This window comes from Fringilla coelebs, assembly GCF_963513975.1.
Source record: "Fringilla coelebs genome assembly, chromosome: 13".
NCBI classification, from domain to species: Eukaryota; Metazoa; Chordata; class Aves; order Passeriformes; family Fringillidae; genus Fringilla; species Fringilla coelebs.
In genome coordinates this window covers 21,507,742-21,525,841 of record NC_140039.1, presented here as the reverse complement: position 1 = coordinate 21,525,841, position 18,100 = coordinate 21,507,742, and the positions used below count along the sequence as shown (strand labels likewise).

Genomic DNA, 18,100 nt, shown 5'->3' with positions numbered 1-18,100 from the left:
TTAAACTCCAGCAATATACAAAAAATTAAGACTCTCCTTGGGAACACTAAATTGAATTACAAGAACGGAGTAAGATGACTTTGAGAGATGTAGGAAAGCTCTGTTTGTGAGACAGAGGAGAAGGAGAAGGAGGATGTGCTGCAGGAGCTGCCTGTGCCTGGGAACCTCGAGTGAGAACAGGCTCAGCTGCAGGAGGGATTGGGATTACTAAAACCTGCTCCAAAGGTGCACTGGAGCTGCACAGTGCAGCCAGGCAGGAACAAGCAATAGACAATAGAACACTGAAATGCCTTTTGTCGGTGCAGCTCCGTGCCAGGAGCGCTCCCAGGGCCTGGCCCGGGCAGAGCCCTGCTCAGGAGGGCTCTGGGATCCCCCAGCAATGAAATGTGACCCCTTGGATGGAGGTGGGAGTGCAGGAACCAAGAGAAACCCCTGGATGGATCAACCATCCCCTGCTCTCTCTGGAAGGCCCAGGACAGGGAGCTCCTCAGCTGCACACCTGGATTTGTGTGTGAGCCCTGTCCCTCACCTGCTCCAACAACCTGGAGGGAAGAGAGAGCCCAGGCTCAGACACACGAGCTGCTGGGCATCAGGAGCTGGGCATCAGGAGCTGCTGGGGCTCAGGGAGCTGCTGGGGATCAGGATCAGGGGATCAGGAGCTGCTGGGCATCAGGATCAGAGAGCTGCTGGGGATCAGGATCAGGAGCTGGGCATCAGGAGCTGCTGGGCATCAGGAGCTGGGGATCAGGAGCTGCTGGGGCTCAGGGAGGTGCTGGGCATCAGGATCAGGGGATCAGGAGCTGCTGGGCATCAGGATCAGGAGCTGCTGGGCATCAGGAGTGGGGTATCAGGAGCTCCTGGGCATCAGGATCAGGAGCTGCTGGGCATCAGGATCAGGGAGCTGCTGGGCATCAGGAGCTGGGGATCAGGAGCTCCTGGGCATCAGGATCAGGAGCTGCCCAGTGCTGGGCTGCTCCTGCAGGACATTTGTTCCCCCCCAGCACTAAGGATGCCACCCCTGGTTAATGAATCATTACAGAGCGTGAGCACAGAATGATCCCTAATGATGGAGCTTTTCTAACTCCAGGTTGGAGCGTTCCCAGGTCCCAAATCCCTTTTTTCTCAGGGGAGGAACATGGCATTTCAGCTGCTCCCAGGTAACGGCGCTGCTGTGGCTGCTGGTGTCAGGGCAAGCAAAGACTTGCCACCTCTTCAAAGAGTGACAAATGCAGAGAGCAGCCAGGACACTGTGAGACAGCTCCGTGGGAGGCCAGGCAGGAGAAGCATCTTTGATAGATAATTTTGGAAGGAAACATGTTTCCTCATTTTTCCACCCGAGAAGAGAGCAGCATTTACAGCACGACAAAATCCTTCCAGGAGCCCAGAGCCAGGCTTACAAAAGCTCTGCAACAGATCAGGGACAGGGAACAAGGCCCACGGAGTGAGGGTGCAAACAGGGCTGGCAGCTGGACCCAGAGGACATTCGGTATCAGCCCTGCCCTGGGGCAGACCTGCAGGGATCCCTGCAGCACCAAACCAGGTTCTGGTGGGTCCCACCCGGGGTTTGGGTCACTCCTCCCTTGCTGCAGCACTTTTTCCTCCAGACTCACACCCAGGGACATTGCTGGGAGCTCACACAGCGACCACTGCTCTTCTGGGACCCAAAATGGGCACATTCAGCAAAGCGGGGAACTGCTTAAACAGGCTCTGTCCCCAGTCCTCACCCAGGGAAATGAAAACAGAACCAGAACTCTGTAACTCCCTGGTCTTTGCCAGTCCTTCTCACAATCCCCATCTCCTCACACCCGAGTAATGTTCTCAATGTACTCGGCTGAGCCTTAATGGCCCTCTCTCAAATGAGTACTAAAAATGCAATATAGCTCAATAAAGCACTCCTGCAGCCTGGCCAAGCCCAGCCCAGCCCCGAGCCACTCCATGCCTTGGCTCTGCCACACAGTCAGCACAGGCAGGGCTGGTGCCAGCAGTGCCTCCTCACCTGATGGACAATCTCCTGCTGGATCCTAGGCAGAGCCCAGCACTCACCTGGGGACTCACCTGGGGACAGGGACACCAGCCACCCCAGGCCAGGCTGGACAGGCTCAGAGCAGCCTGGCACAGGGAAGGCGTCCCTGCCGTGGCACAGGGAAGGTGTCCCTGTCATTGCACAGGGAAGGTGTCCCTGTCATTGCACAGGGAAGGTGTCCCTGTCATTGCACAGGGAAGGTGTCCCTGCCGTGGCACAGGGAAGGCGTCCCTGCTGTGGCACAGGGAAGGTGTCCCTGCCATGGCACAGGGAAGGTGTCCCTGCCGTGGCACAGGGAAGGTGTCCCTGCCATGGCACAGGGAAGGTGTCCCTGTCATTGCACAGGGAAGGTGTCCCTGTCATTGCACAGGGAAGGTGTCCCTGCCGTGGCACAGGGAAGGTGTCCCTGCCATGGCACAGGGAAGGTGTCCCTGTCATTGCACAGGGAAGGTGTCCCTGTCATTGCACAGGGAAGGTGTCCCTGCTGTGGCACAGGGAAGGTGTCCCTGCTGTGGCACAGGGAAGGTGTCCCTGCTGTGGCACAGGGAAGGTGCCCCTGCTGTGGCACAGGGAAGGTGTCCCTGCCATGGCACAGAGAAGGTGTCCCTGCCCAGGCTCAGAGCAGCCTGGCACAGGGAAGGTGTCCCTGCCGTGGCACAGGGAAGGCGTCCCTGTCATTGCACAGGGAAGGTGTCCCTGCCGTGGCACAGGGAAGGTGTCCCTGCCAGGGCAGGGTGGCACTGGGGGCTCTGAGGGTCACAGCCTCCAATCAATCAATCAATCAATCAATCAATCAATCAATCAATCAATATCCATCTAAAACCAATATTTATGCCAAAAAGAAGGTTTTTTATGGAAGCTTGATAGGGCAAGGCAATCAAACCAGGAAATCTGGGATTCACAAGACCAAAGAAAGGCCAAAGACAGGATAAGGAGGAATTGATTATGCTGAATGTGCCCCTCTCCCTTACTGTGGGGCACTCCTCATGTTAGTCCCAAGTGAACTGAATTTCCTTCTGTTATTTGCAGATGAAATCTCCCCCTGTGCTGTGCCCCTGCAGTGTGCCCTGTCCCAGGGCATTTCACACGTGCCATGGGGCTGAGGAGGGGCAGAGCTGCACCCAGCGCTGCCAGCAGGGACCCACAGAGGGTTTGAGCCCTGGAAATACCTGGGCTGCAAGAGGGGCTCCCCCCTGCCACACCTGGCTGCTCCCCATCCCACCTGGGCTGGCCCTGGGGGCTGCAGCTCCTCCTGCAATGATAAGGGCCAACACATTTCCCTTAAAGAGAGTCTGACTTGTATGGAGGAATTGAAATGATGTTCTGAGTATTACACAAATGAAAAGTAATTAAAGCAATGTAACTTCTAAGGAAACAGATGTTAACTGCTATTCCACATAAGACATCCACTTCCTTTATCTTTAATTCATTTTGTGGCTGGAAAAGATGACCAGAGTTATCTTTACTTTGCAAAAACTACTGCAATGGGAGTGAGGGAAATTAACACTTTGATTAACACTTTTAATATTTGAAATTAATTTCAAAGCTTCATCTCAGTTTCCGAGGTTTGTGTTAATCATTTCTCCCAGTACTGTGGCATATTGGAAGAATTTGATTAGATTGATTCCCAAACAGAGAGTGAGGAGACGGCTCAGCCAGCACCGATTCAGCTCCTCTGGCATTCCAAGCCTCCCTGCTCAGGGAATGTGCTCTGCTACCACCTCTGTTTTCACAGGAAATGGGGAATTTCTGATGTGAAATTCTCTTTCCCAGGGCTCACACAGCTCATCCCAGGGCTGGGACACCCACAGAGCTCTGGCAAACCACAGCTGGCTGGGAACTCTGCTAACCCACGGGATCAGGGAATGGTTCGGGCTGGAAGAGGATCAGAGTCCGGCTGGGGAGGCACAGGGCAGCACAGCTCCCCAAACTCCTGCACTCTGCAAACACAGAACACGCAAAAAACCCCCCCAGGCTGCTGGTTTCTGTCACCTGGAGAGCCCTTGGGACACACAGCGCCAGCACAAACCCAGGCATTCATCAACCCTGCCCAGGCCACCAGTGCCCCTGGCCCAGGAGCCACGGGGCTTTCAAACCCGGGATGGGGGCCTTCCAATGCCTGGGCACCCTCCCATGAAGGATTGTCCCCAGATTCCCCCCTGAGCCTGCCCAGCCCAGCCTGGGGCCGTTCCCTGGGCTCCATCCCTGCTCCCTGGAGCACAGCCCAGCCTGGGGCTGTCCCCTCCTGCCAGGAGCTGTGCAGAGCCACAAGGGCCCCCTGAGCCTCCTCTGCTCCAGGCTGAGCCCCTGCCCAGCCCTGTCCAGCTCTGGAACAGACCCTGCACCCACGGGGGCTCCACTGAAAAAGCACCTCCATTTACAGCTCATGAAGCTGACTTCTGCCCTTCAGGATGCCTCTCAGAGCAAAGCAATGTTCCCTCTGTTAAAAAAAAAAGGATAAAAGCAGAATATCCACAAAATTCCAGCGAGTCTTGTTTAATCCACTCGCTTTCAGTTGTTCTGCAAACTCCTCATTCTGGGGAAATAAATGTTTTTAATTAAGTTGCCTGCACAGCTGCTGAGGCAGGAGCTGAGTGCCCGAGCTGGGGAGCAGCCCCTGCACACCCCCAGAGCCGCTCTGGATGGGATAAAGCCATTTGTTGAGTCATGCTCCCTCCCTCTCTCCAGCCCTGATTCCCCAGGCAGTGTCACTTCTCCATTCGTTAATCCATACTTAATTCTTAAATCACAAAACATCATGGCTCTAAAGATAAGCTTTAAACACCCTCCCACACAGCCTCTCCTGCCATCTCCTGGGACACTGCTGAGCACCAGCAGGAACCAGACACTGCAAATATTCCAATGGGAATGGAGGAGCTGCTGCTGCCAGCTGGGGGCTGGGGACACCTGGGGAGAGGGGAGGGGACACCTGGGGAGGTGGGATGGGATGGGAGGGGACACCTGAGGAGGTGGGATGGGATGGGAGGGGACACCCGGGGACATGGGATGGGAGGGGACAGAGGTGTGCAGATGGGATGGGAGGTGGCACCTGGGGAGGTGGGATGGGAGGGGACACCCGGGGACATGGGATGGGAGGTGACAGAGGTGTGCAGATGGGATGGGAGGTGGCACCTGGGGAGGTGGGATGGGAGGGGACACCCGGGGACATGGGATGGGAGGTGACAGAGGTGTGCAGATGGGATGGGAGGTGGCACCTGGGGAGGTGGGATGGGAGGGGACACCCGGGGACATGGGATGGGAGGTGACAGAGGTGTGCAGATGGGATGGGAGGTGGCACCTGGGGAGGAGCAGGGCTGAGGATAAAGGAGCAGGGGAGGAAGGTCAGGAGCTGGGAAAACGCCCCTTCCCAAAGGCAGGGAGAGGGAAGGAGCTCTGCCAGCCGGGGTGAGAGCCCCATGGCACAGGGGAGCTCCCCAAACTCCTCCACTTCTGCAAACACAGAACATGCAAAAAAGCCCCCCCAGGCTGCTGGCTTCTGTCACCTGGAGGACCTTGGGACACAGAGTGGCCAGCACAAACCAAACCCAGGCATTCATGAACCCTGGGAACACCACGGAGCCGCTGAGCCGCTGGTGCTGGCAGGGAAATGCCTGGGATGGAACTGCCACCAGCCCGAGCCAGGCTGCAGGAGCAGCCCAGAGGCAGCAGGGATGTGTGGGGCAGGCACTGGGGGTCCCTGGGGCAGCCCTGGCATTGCCAAGGGACAGCACAGCCCTGCACACAGGGAGAACCCACCCTGATTTCTGCGTTTTCAAAGAATGGAGGAGCCCTGCTCCCTCCCTCCCTGCTCCCTCAGTAAAGATTTTAAACATCAACTCGATTCCTCCAACACTGGGAAGAGTCCTATTAAAGCTAGAGTTACTTTGATGATAAATTTTAATTAGTACTATCCACAAAATGCTAAAATAATCTGATGGAGGAGGCGAATTCCAGCTGAAACAGCAGAACATGCAAATCCTCTGCCTGATTTACAGATCTTGGAAGCAAATCTGGAGCGGTTCCCTCAGCCTCTCGTGCAATATTTTTTATTTTTCTCCAGAAAAGTTGCATTGCCAAGGAGACATCTCTTTTTTGGGTAGATCCTTGTTAATTACTAGCACGGAACTTTCCTACTAATTGAGCAGCCAGCCAACACACCAACTTGGAGATGCACAGTTTGCTGCAATCTGAGCTATAGCACGTGAAAAACAAGGGATTCTCTAAAAAGAAATAAAAGCATTTCAGCAATGGTTGAAAGAGAAATGGAAACACTTTTTACCTACCAAAATATGGAGTTCACTGTGGTGTGTTTCCCCTGCCACAGCTGAAGGCATCACTAACACCTAAAACAGAGCAGAGAGCTGCACTTGCACATTAAATGTCTAAAGGCAGTGCAGAGGCAGGGCAGGGTACATCAGCTCCTCACAGAGGAGCCAGCACAGCACTCGGCCCCAGGAGAGTCCCTGTGCCACCCCAGAGAAGGAAACTGGGGCAGACATTCCTGGGAGAGAGGAGCAGAGCCCCGGGGCTGAGCCCTCCCAGCTGTCAGGGATGTTCTGCACCAGCCCAAAGAGAAGGGGCAGCAACAAAAGGAGGAGAAATTCAGGAGAGGGAGGAGCAAAGGGAGAACATCTCCTGTAGCACAGCTGATCCCACTGCCCACAGGCCCCAGGGATGCTGAAATGCTGCCCTGAGCAATCCCTGAATCAGCTCTGTGGGCTCAGCAATCCCTGAATCAGCTCTGCCTCTGGAGCGGGTCTGAGATGCCCCTGAACAACCAGAGCCCCAACGCAGGGGATGCAGAGTCTGCTTCAAACCTGCAGGTTCACTGACTGAGGCACTGCTTATTCAGAACAGCCTGGAATTCCTGCTAAAACTGGGTAGGGGAAGGAACTAAACCAGAGAGGAAAACTAAACCAGAGAGGAAAAGAGAGGAACTGAGGGAGAGAGTGATGTCCAGGGGCACAAATGCCCAAACCAGACTTGCCTGAGGCTGTGGCTCTGCTCTGAAGTTGGCCAGGCAAAGCCACAACCTGATCAATACTTTTGGAGACAGATTATATCTCTTTAGGGTCTCCTGCTTCATTTGCTGCTTTTTGAGGATTCCTCCCAACATCTCCCAGATGTGCCCTCTCTGAGCACAGTGCCCACAGAGCCTTCCCAGGATGGAGCTGGGGGCAGCAGAACAGACCCTCTGCATCCCCTCTGTGCTCTCAGGACTCCCTGGGGCTGGGGGAGCAGCAATTTGGGGAACAAAATCCCCAAAGAACAGCAGCCAGAGCCATCCACCCTGCACACACAGGTGCAGAGCTGAGCTCTCAGCCAGCTTCCTACTGCCTGCCTGTTCTCAGCACTGCAGGGAGCAGCTCCTGAGCTCCTGGGGATGGGTGGATGTTGTCATCTGATCACAGGGGCTCACACTGCTGGCTCCTTATCACAAGAGTTCCACACCTGCTGGGTGTTTCTGGTGGGCAGCTCCCCAGAGCACTGCCTCTTTCCTCTTCACACAGCAGCCAGCTGCCTCCAGTCCCCTTCCCAACACCACCCCACTCTTTTATGGCACTCTTCTTCTCTCTGGGTACAGCTGGGGCCTGGCCAAGTCAGGCCCGCTCCTCATCTTTGATAACTGGCCCAGCTGCAGCTCTTAGGGGTGACATTGCTTTCTACACTGTCTTCATTTTCTTGTATTCTATCCCCCTACAGGTGGGTGGGTGGATGGATGGACAATGGATGCAGGGAGGGAGGGAGGGAGGGGTGGGTGGGTGGATGGATGGGTGGATGGATTATGGAGGGATGGAGGGATGCAGGGATGCAGGGATGTCCAAAAAATCCACCTCCCAGTCCCACAAACCTTCGGGAGGAGCCACCTGGAGCCCACCTGTGACCCCTCTCTGTGCCCTGCTCACCCAGTGGAGCCAAGCCAAGCTCTGGAAGGGCTGCCAGGAGCCACCTGCAGCTGCTGAGAGCACAGCTGGGTGCACAGGGAGGGCTCACAGGTCACTCCTGCTCCTGGGGAAATGGGAGCAAGGAAGGAGAGCTCATCCTGCCGGGGTTTGCTCCTTGTTGCCACGTCAGAACTGGCTGCTACACAGTGTTTGCCACGTCCCTGCCCCAGCAGAAATTATTTCCTTGGGAAAAAATGTAAAGGATTTAAAATAGATTTTAAAAAAGAGATAAACCCATTAGAGTAAGTAAAAAGCAAACCCCCACCTCCTGCAGTGCTCAGGCTCCAGCTCAGAGTCTGAGAAGTCCTGAATCACTTTCAATTTATCATGAGGTTGTCCAGGGTGAAAAGGTTGAATTTGGTGGCAGTCACTTCCAAATTCTAGTGGCTGTATCTGGATTTTTGCCTGCCAGCTGGAATAGGAGCTGCAGTGAAATTACCCTGCTGCTAACAGCTGGAAATGACTCCCAGGAGTCAGCCCCTGGCCCTGGAGTGCTTGGATGGGTTCAATTCCCAGAGATTCTACTGAAGATGCCACTTGTGCCTCCTTATTTCAGGGAGGATTTCATCTTGGCTGCAGTGTTCTTTCTGCAGACAAATTTTCTCTCTGGTTCTCTCTGCCTTCATTTGACAGAAACAGAACTCAAACTTAAATAGCAAAACACCCCTAATTTCATACCAAGGTTCTCCAATCATCTGAAAAGTGGTGGTTGATGCAGCCAGTTCTAACCCTGTCTGGACAGAAGATGTGCTGGAAATATAATTCAGAGCTCTCCTGTTTCCATGGTAAATTAGGATGAGCAACACGAAATCAGGGGAGAGAAAGCTGGGGAAAAAACCCAACATTATGGAGGAGGGAAGTGCCCAGAATTCGGCTCATTAGGGTGTGGATGTGTGTGACACTAATTACACCCCTCAGTGGGGCAGGGGAGGGGGCTGGATGGTGCCATCCCTCCCTGGCACCTGGGGCTGACCCTGCCCTCATCCCCATCCCTGCCCTCATCCCCATCCCTGCCCTCATCCCTGCCCTTTCCTCTCCCCCTGCCCTGCAGCCCCAGCCCGTCCCTGCTGCCAGGGCTCTCCCAGCCCCATCACCCCTGCAAGCTCTGGACTGCTTTCAGAAAAGGCAGAACATTTTCCAGTGGTGCAGAGGTCCTCCGAGCCCAACCATCGAGGAAAATGAAAGATAATTCACAAAAATCACCCAGAATTTCCCGTAAATGATGGGCATTATGGCAGTTACCCATTTTTGTGCCACTTTCACACATCTCTCTGTTTCAGGTGAACGGCAGCTGGGATTTTCAGCACCACCATTTGGTGGAGGGTCTGCAGAGAGGTGAGGAAGGCACAGTGCTGAGCAGTGGAACCCTCTGGGGATGAGACACACGGTGGGGACCCGTGATGCTCTTACTCAAAGCTCCTTGTGTTTTCTGTTGATTTTTCTTTGGCAATGTCACTTTTAATAACAGGTTCAGAACCAGGCTGACCTACATAATCCCTCTAGTACAGAAGCACATGCTGCCTCCCACTATTTTTGGAGAACATAAATGGAAATGTCTGTGGCTTGCTTGGTCACCGTGTCCCTCCAGAGCTATAAAAATCAAATTGGAACAAATGTCCCAGACTCATCCAATTCGCCAGGCAAACTCACAGACCTGTTCTTTTTTCAACAGAAGGGCCCAGCAATCCAAAAAGGTCTGATTATTTCATACCAAGGCATAAATCCTCCTGCTCTGCACTCAGATGGCAGCAGGGAGCTTCAGTCCCCAGAGCTGGCCTCAGGAGGGACTGTGCCCCAGGAACCAGCCCTGAGCCCCATCCCTGTGCCCCAGGAACCAGCCCTGTGCTGCCAGTCTAACCCAGCCCTGTGCCCCAGGAACCAGCCCTGTGCCCCCAAGTCTAACCCATTCCTGTGCCCCCATCCCTGTGCCCCCAGCCTAACCCAGCCCTGCTCACCTCCATCCTCACCTGGGCACTGCCCAGCCTCCCTTCCCATGCCAACACAGCGAACATTCCCCTGCCACTAATCTTGTTTATTCTAATAAAGAGTCACTGACTGAAACAAAATCCAGAGAATTGACTGTTGACTCACAACTGAAGAGAAATTCCCACAGGCAAATCTTTTTAGCATTCCAAGAGCATGACTAATTCAATTAACACCAGCCACAAGAAGATTATGTAAAGCTACCAAGTTATACATCTCTATATGTGCAGAATAAATAACAATTACATGTTAAGGAACACAGGTAAGAGCTGTTTGCATTTCTATTTCAAATAGTGCTAAAAACATCTTTAGTGCCAGTTTGACTCTGGGAGGCGTTTACAATTTGTCAGGCATATGTGAAAGTAAAGTTTTAGAGGTGTGTGGTTTTAATTACCTTTTCCTTATTCAAATCATTCCTGGATGTTGTTATGGCAGAGTTGTCTCTGTCCATCAGTGACTGTACATGTGCCAAACCACTCTCCACCCTTCCTCTTCTTTCCTGCTAATTCAAAATCTCCACAAATCTCATGGAAAGAAAAACCCAGAGAAGCAAGGAAGTGGAAAGGAGCTTGTCTTGTGGCTCACTCATGCAAGGAGAGAATTCAGGATTGCCCTTGAAAGGCTTTTCTGAAGACTTCACAAACGCAGAGCACAATTAAACCACGAGCCTGAAAGCTCTTGTGCCAGAAAACAACTTCCTGTGTTTTCCTTCGACTCGAGAGGCAGAGGCAGATGAACCCAGCCAAGCAGTGAAATAAAAGGGAATTCTGGGCTCGGCAGAGCAGCTGCTGTGGCTGGCTCTGCCCCAGCCCCAGAGCCCACCTGACAAACTGGGCACCACAGGTGCCCTGCATGCCCACCCTGCCCCATGCCTGCCAGGGCCTGCCGGGTTTGCTGCAGAGTCAATCGGTGAGGGGAGATTTAATTTCTTGGAGCTGATAATGAGTGCAGCTAGATATGGATCCTTTCATTTAAAAGTCTGCTTTGCAATTTAATCAGCCTCCACAGCCTCAACACCAGCCTGAAAGCAATGTGGGATGGCTGTAATGCTGAATGAAGAATAGAAAAATTAGACAAGAATTAGATTAATGATTTTATCAGAACTACTGAGCTGTAATCAAGTTTCACTGCCATGTGCTCTCTGAACACGCTGTGTCCCTGGGGAGGATCACACACCTCCAGCAGCAGCCTGGCTGTGTCCAGGGCTGAGCAATTCCAGCCCCCAGCTCCTCGGCACACACAGCACAGGAGACCAGCACCGCAGCAAGTCCCCCTTTCCTCCTCCTCCTCCTCTCCAGCAGCATTTCCAGGAATGCTGGGACAGGACACTCACAGCCAGCCTGACAGCCAGGACCCACCCCACCTCCAGACCCTGGGGGAATTGGGGTTTGCACCCAGTGCCCTGCAAGGGCCACCCAGGACTGGCACACAGCAAAGGAAAAAGGCATTAAACAGCTGGAGGGGGGCAGGCAGCCCCAAATCCATTGTGGGAACCCAAGGCAGCCCCAAATCCATTGTGGGGAGCCCCAGGCAGCCCCAAATCCATTGTGGGGAGCCCCAGGCAGCCCCAAATCCATTGTGGGAGCCCCAGGCAGCCCCAAATCCATTGTGGGGAGCCCCAGGCAGCCCCAAATCCATTGTGGGGAGCCCCAGGCAGCCCCAAATCCATTGTGGGGAGCCCCAGGCAGCCCCAAATCCATTGTGGGGAGCCCCAGGCAGTCCCTGCCCTGGGGCAGCTCAGTCCCCACCTCAGCCCTGCTCTCAGCCCATTGCCAAGCCCAGAACCAAGGCTGAGCTGGGAGAGGGTTTTCCCCCTGGATTTGCCATCACAAGCAGCACAACCTCCATGGCCTGGCTGGGTGGGACAGAGAGAGACACAGAGCTCCTGGGGGCTCAGATCAAGTCCTGCCACGAGGCCTGGGGAGCAGAGGACAGGGCTGCACAGCAGCTCTCAGTTCCAGACATTTCCAGCCATTTGTTGCTGCAGGGAAGATGCTGCACTCACAGGCAGCTGCTGATACACCTGTGCACATTCACCTGCTGAAGAGAAAAGCAGCTCAGCACTAATGACATCCAAATTAGATCTCTCTGCCATCTCTGATGTTTATGATTCCTGGCTCCTTTCTGAGCAGAAGATGTTGTTAGAGTTTAATCAATAGCATTCTGCTCACAGAAAGGCCTTCTGAAGCTGACAAATCTGCACAGGTTTGCTTTGAGACCTGCTCCAAGCTGAAGAGCCATAAAAAGTGCTTTGCTTTTCATGCAGGGGAGGTTGCTGAGATTGCTGAGGAAATCAAAGAGTGACTGCAAACAGGGAGTTACCTCTCTGCTGATGGGCAGCACTGAATGGAGCTGGGACCAGGGACAGGCTGGGGGTGTGACTGGGGGATGCAGCTCTGGGACCAGGAACCAGTGTTCAGGTGTAGGGGATAGAATATAAGAAAATAAAGATAGTGTAGAAAGTAATCTCACCCCTAAGAGCTGCAGCTGGGCCAATTTTCCAAGACTAGGAACAGGCCTGACTTTACCAGGCCACAGCTGTTAAAGTCAAGAGGAGAGAGAAGAAGAGAGAAAGAAGAGAGAAAGAAGAGAGAAATGAAGAGAGAAATGAAGAGAGAAAGAAGAGAGAAAGAAGAGAGAGAAGAAGAGAGAGAAGAAGAGAGAGAAGAAGAGAGAGAAGAAGAGAGAGAAGAAGAGAGAGAAGAAGAGAGAGAAGAAGAGAGAGAAGAAGAGAGAGAAGAAGAGAGAGAAGAAGAGAGAGAAGAAGAGAGAGAAGAAGAGAGAGAAGAAGAAGAAGAGAGAGAGAAGAAGAGAAGAAGAAGAGTGCTATAAAAGAGTGGGGTGTTGTTGAGAAGGAACTGGAGGCAGTTGGCTGCTGTGTGAAGAGGAAAGAGTCAGTGCTCTGGGGAGCTGCCCACGAGCAACACCCAGCAGGTGTGGAACTCTTGTGACAAGGAGCCAGCAGTGTGGAGCCCCTGCAATCAGATGACAGCACTCAGGAGCCTCAGCAAGCAGAGATTAATAAATACCATCAGGTCTATGCCACTGAAGTCAGAGGGATGATAATCCCTGGGCCACGTCCCCGCCTTGCACAGACACTGAGAACACACCTGAGCCCCAGCTCCGGGAGGGATTCCCTGCCTGCACAGCAGCCACCAGTGCTCAGTGCTCTGGCAGAAAACCGAGGGGCTCTGCTTCCTTCAGCCAGGCTCAGCTGGCCAAACATGAGACTTCAAGTGGCATTTGCTTTGGACACTGAAATAGATATGAAAAAAGCCCTCCCGAGGCAGAACAGAAAGCTTGGCAAAAGGCACATGCTGCAAGAAACAGAGGCCATTCCTTCAGCAGAGCCCCTGCTATCCAGCAGTGAGACACCAGCACTATAATCTTAATTAGCCGATAAAAGTTTTTAGACAATCTGTCTAGACTTGCTTTTGCCTGGACATAAAATTGGCTTTAAAAGAAATACATAAACAGCAATGAAACGTCAGTGAAGAGCTGTCAAACAAAGCTCCCTGCTGCTCTACATCTGCACCCTGCTCTTAAAACACGAGCATTCCTGCGAAACCCTTCGGGTTTTAAGCAGAAAAGCTGCTGGGTTTGGGCTCAGGCAGCTGGAGTCCCTGGGTGCTGCTGCAGCAGGAGCCCAGCTCTGCTGAGAGCTCTGGGCAGCTCAGCCTGCAGGCAAACAGCCCTGTAAATAAGGATAACTGAGCAGAACCGTGTCTGGGCAGCGCCTGGCTGGTCCCTGCCTGCCCCAGAGCAGCAGGACAGGAGAGGGACCCTGGGCAGGCAGGGAGGAGCCAGGCTCAGACACAAACCTCCAGGCAGCCTGCTCTCCCTGCCCTCAGCACAACAGACTCTGGCAAGAATTCCTGCCTTATCTTCCAGAAGTTTTAAGTTTTCACAATCAAAGTCAATTCTGCTCCTGAAATCAGGGTTTTTTTGGGATTAAACAAAGGTGATTTTCCATCTGTGGCAAAGCTTCCTTACTCCTGGACATTTTTCCCAGCCATGGCTCAGTCTTGGAACCGCAGCCACTGGGATCACCTTTGTTCTACAGCTTTTCATCCTCCCTCTCCTCAGCCCTGTTCCTCCCTTGCTCTTTCCACAGACTAAATCCTTTTATTGTTCTCTAACCCCAAATGCTCTCCTTTCCCCCACTCCTCCCCAAAACAGCAGCCTCTGCCCTTCAAGGGGATCTCCTCTCCAAGCTCCCTAATGCCCAGAACAAACTGTGTGTCCATTTCCTCACAGCCCCTAAAGCCCAGAACAAACTGTGTGTCCATTTCCTCACAGCCCCTGATGTCCAGAACAAACTGTGTGTCCATTTCCTCACAGCCCCTGATGCCCAGGTGCTGGGAAAGATTGACAAGAAAGTTTGACAAGAAAGTCTCACAGATGTGTGTGCTTGGCAGAAAGATTTTTGAATGTAGAATCTGAAGAAGGAATAGAGTTGGAAGCAAGTTTTGATAGAGAAGAAAAGAATTGCTGAGCCAGTCTTACTGGGTAACCAAGGAGGCAAAGGGTGTGTGAGTTAGAAGGGGTTTTATGGCTTAGAGCAAAGGATAAACCCACCCCAAACAAGAAGATGTTTTTACCAAGCAGGAAGAGAGCACAGGCAAACAAGCCTGCCGATGTGGCAAGGAGAAAAAAGGTCTCAGAATTTTCCACTGCAAGAAAACTGAAAACCAACTTCTGGCTGAAACTGTGATGTACTGACTGTGAGTGATTGGAGAGCAGTAACATGAATATGGTAATGATAGCAGTTATGATGGGCTATAGGTAACAGTTAAGGTATAGATTGGTTCTACTGTATGAAGATGCTCAGCAAAGAAAAGTCTATAATGCACTGTAACAAAACCAAAGGGTCTCAGGCCTGCCTGCAGCTGGGGCTGACAGCTGTGGGCACAGCTCTGTCACCCACCACCCTGGGCTGCTGGGACACCCTGGGTGCAATAAACACAGGAGGGAAGGGCCCTGCAGCCCCAGTGCAACCACAGCCTGGTGCCCGGGGCTGGCAGCACCTCAGCCAGGCACAGGAGGAGCTCTGAGTCCACCTCAGGGACCTCAGCCCCTCCTCTGCACTGCCCACAAGGTCCCAAAGAGCCACAGCAGCTCTGAGCACTCCCAGGGACAGGCTTTCCTTTCCTGCCCTCAGAAATTCCTCCAGGATCTCAATGCAACCCCAAGCACTCCTGAGGGTCAAGGCCAGGGCATCTTCTCCCAGCCCAGCTACAATTAACAGGAAAGCTCATTAACCCTGCCAGGCTGAGCACAGAACACGAGTCGCTACAAACTCAGACAGCAATCTTTCCCCGCTGTATTTTCTGGAATGCCAAAACATTTGTTATGTGACAACAGGAGGGAGAACAATAGATTTCATAATGTTGTTATTTAACATCAGTGCACACTGAAAGGACACGTGCCTGAGTGCTTGGGAAAAGGGGGAAGAAAAATGGAAAACACTTGAAGTGCTTGGATATAAATGACTTGATTTTCTGAGTGCTTTATCCATTTGTTTTTGTGTATTTGATCCAGAAAACGGGCTCCCAAGAGAAAGGGAATGAGGAAAGGCTACTCCCATCAAAGCTGAATGACTGAACACAGCCAAAGGCAGAGGGAACACACCGAGCCCCCAGGAGGGGTCTGCAGGGCACAGGAAACCTCCCCCATCCTCACTGCTCCTCCTCATCCTCCCCCAGCTCCCCCCATCCTCACTGCTCCTCCTCATCCTCCCCCAGCTCTCCCCATCCTCACTGCTCCTCCTCATCCTCCCCCAGCTCCCCCCATCCTCACTGCTCCTCCCCATCCTCACTGCTCCTCCTCATCCTCCCCCAGCCCTGCCCAGGTCAGCAGAGCAGGGGAGGGAGGGACACACATCCTGCAGCCCAGCAGTGGGAGAGCAGCAAAGCCCCACTGAGCTGTGGAAATGGGCCATTGGGGAGAGCAGAACATTCATAAATGCACTCCAGATCTCTCATTTATCTGTTAGGAGGCATTCAAGTGGTCTTTTGCTAACGACTTCAATATATATATTTCTTACAGATAGCAATTAACCTTCTGGTACAGATTAATCTTTTAAAAAAAATCAAAGATGAATTAATCTTTGAAATTCAAGTATTCAGTAGTTTCATTAATAATCTGAAATTGTCCTTTAGATTTCCCATAATTAGACCATTCCCCTAATTTATTAATCCCACAGACTGCAGAGCATGTTTCAAATCTTCATCTCCTGCCACAATGACATATTCAAACTCGCTTGAAGTGCTCATAATAAAAGTCACTTTGTGAAGAATTATTAACTCAGAGGATCAAGCAAAGTCTTTATGTGCCAAAGCATATTTGAAAACTAAGCGGGGGAAGCACTTTCCACTGATCCTCAGATTTCCTAAGATCCCAGCTGATCAGACACAAGTTTGGATGAAACTCTGCCTTCAGGATAATTAGCTGGCTACAGTTTGCAGCCAGAGGCAGGAAATGTGCGGGCACCTGGGGAGCAGAGCTGCCCTTCTGCCAGGGGACCGGCCCTGGGAGCTGGCAGACAGCTCTGGGAGCCGCCAGCCCCTGCTCCCTGCTGGGATGGCTCAGCTTTGGCTGAGCTCTGATCTGCCTGCTCCAAGGGCTGCACAGGGAGAGCCAGGCAGGGACTGTGCTGCCACCTGCCCGGCTCTGCTGCCACCCTGCCCGGCTCTGCTGCCACCCTGCCCGGCTCTGCTGCCACCCTGCCCGGCTCTGCTGCCACCCTGCCCAGCTCTGCTGCCACCCTGCCCAGCCCTGCCCCATCCCTGCCCAGCCCTGCCCCATCCCTGCCCAGCCCTGCCCCATCCCTGCCCCATCCCTGCCCCCATCCCTGCCCATCCCTGCCCCCATCCCTGCCCAGCTCTGCCCCCATCCCTGCCCAGCTCTGCCCCCATCCCTGCCCAGCTCTGCCCAGCTCTGCCCCCATCCCTGCCCAGCTCTGCCCCATCCCTGCCCCATCCCTGCCCAGCCCTGCCCCATCCCTGCCCAGCTCTGCCCCATCCCTGCCCCATCCCTGCCCAGCCCTGCCCCATCCCTGCCCAGCTCTGCCCCATCCCTGCCCCATCCCTGCCCAGCTCTGCCCCCATCCCTGCCCAGCCCTGCCCCATCCCTGCCCCCAGATGCCATTCCCAGCCCTTCCTGACCCTTTCCAGGGCTGGTGCCTGCACTGCCCGGGCAGCTCCTGCCAGGGCCAGCTCGTTCTGTACAGAGTTTTCATTCCCACCCACCTGAGGCTCCCCTGGGGCACTCGAGGCCCTTCTCTCTCATCCTGCCCCATCCCTGTCCCAAGCTGAGCCCAGGCAGCCCCAGGCTGTGCCAGGGAGGGCAGGGAGCCATGGCACAGCTCCTCACGAACACCCCGAGCCTGGGCTCACAGGGACAGGCTCCACTGCCCAGGGAAGGGCGGGAGCTGCACCTCCAGCCAGCCCTGCTCCATTCAGCCTCCCCAAACCAGACCTCCTTGCACGTGCCAGGCTCTGGAAGGCCAGGGACCTTGTTGGCAGGAGTTAAATCCCATCAGAGCTTCACCTGAGCTGTATGAGCGTGGCACCAGGAGCTGAGCACAGCTCTAAGCAGCAGCCAGGGATCAGATTATCCCATGCTGGCTCTGAGGAGGAGCTTTAGGCACCATCCCTGTCAGAGCCTTCATCCCCAGCATCACCTGCACCCCCTGCACACACTCAGAGCTGAGGGGAGCAGGCACTGCTGGGCCTCTGGCTCTGCTCTTTCTGCAGGGGGCTGAGTCTGGTGTTGGCTGCATGGACAGCTCCTGGAATAAATGTAATTCTGCACAGGGTCCAGGAAATGGGATCCTGCTCTGCAGCCAGAGCCTGTCCTTCACACAGGGAACACATTTTGGCTATGAGTTTGCAACAGTGGATATTTGCAAATAAAGCCAATTTTAAATTCCAATGAGCACTGGCATTTGTCACTTCCTGCTGTATTAAATCCAAACCCATTTGCTTTAATACCACATAAATATGCATTTGTAGGAACAGAAGAATTTATGCAAATGTGGGTTCATTCTGTGACACCAACATAAGGAAACAATTCCAGCTCCCCCCCTCCAAGGCCCCTTCCTTTAAGCCCAGTGACTTTCCCTGGCAGATGCTGCCAGCAGGGTCCA

General features: G+C 53.6%; 1 protein-coding gene across 1 annotated transcript in view; it reads right to left on the bottom strand.

Moving 5' to 3' along the window:
• GRM7 (glutamate metabotropic receptor 7) overlaps positions 1-18,100 on the bottom strand; it is a gene marked incomplete at its 3' end in the record, with an annotated part of 165,023 nt that overhangs the window by 73,749 nt on the left and 73,174 nt on the right. The window lies entirely within an intron of this gene.